Below are 1,148 nucleotides of genomic sequence, written 5' to 3'. Positions count from 1 at the left end.
TGAGAATCATGGAGGCTTTGCCGTTCATTCACCAACCTGACCGAGTGGCGCCAAAGGCGAGTAACGTGTAAGCAGCTGATTGGCTATATCAACACACGTGAAAAAATACGATATTTTTTCACGTGTGTTGTTACAGCTTTTCTCAGGGCCGGAAATCCTTGTATAACACCGCAGTTTATGTGATAAACATAGTTAATCTATGTTAATGGACTGGAAAGACAGAAGTTTTTTTCTTTCATCTATAATTTTCTAAAACTTGTTTAATTTCCGTGTATGATTCTTTATCTTATTTTCTACCATCAGTTTACACAATAATACAAGTTGATAGACTTGAACGGCTACCCATGCACTAAACGTGTTTCTGTGCGTTAAGCTTTTAAAGTCTGGTCAAACAAGTGTTCTTTGACAATATTGCGTAACGACCCAATAGACACCAGGGTAGGTGAGCCAAATATAGAAACTTCTTTACTTAGTGCAGAGCCAGTAAAATCATTGTGTTTTCGCTAAAAATTTGGGTTGAAATGGCCGTAACCAAAGTTGAACTTGCAAGGCTTGAAATTTTGAGGACTTCGTTACTCCAACCAGTCCAATGAAGTTTTCATTGTGAGACATATACCTTGGGGTTGTTCAGTCGGATTGTAAAGGACCTCTTTACTTCTCTGCGATGATTTGCGACTCCTGCAGTCTTGACCACTCAATACAAGAAGTATGTTCGATCGATTTATTCTCCAAAAATGCAATTTGAATTTCTTTAACTATCATATAAACTATTAAAATGTAAGGCAGTGTGCTGATTAAATTTCTTTGATTGACCGACCAGAAACTTTAAAGAAGTTGACAAAATAGCGATGAATTTCTCTTATGAGAAATGTAATGAAACTAGAAGAAAGTTTCAAACTTTGCCATCAGCATGTTTTGATCTTTTAGCACAGTACGTTGGGTTATTTTTTACTTCACCAAAATGCTCCATTCAAAGCTCCTTTCTCCTTTTCTGCAAAAATTTTAGTGTATGGAATTTTCAATGTGGCAAACAATAGCGCCGTATCAATTTGGCTGTCAATATTGTAAATAATCGAAATGGATATTTTTTCCTAGTATCATATCCGGTTCTTGCAAACTGCAAGATTCGATGCTTCATTTTCTTGTTA

This window comes from Pocillopora damicornis, chromosome 1 (assembly GCF_964200805.1).
Source record: "Pocillopora damicornis chromosome 1, jaPocDami1.2, whole genome shotgun sequence".
In the NCBI taxonomy this organism is placed as follows: domain Eukaryota; kingdom Metazoa; phylum Cnidaria; class Anthozoa; order Scleractinia; family Pocilloporidae; genus Pocillopora; species Pocillopora damicornis.
Note: the sequence above shows the minus strand (reverse complement) of the source record.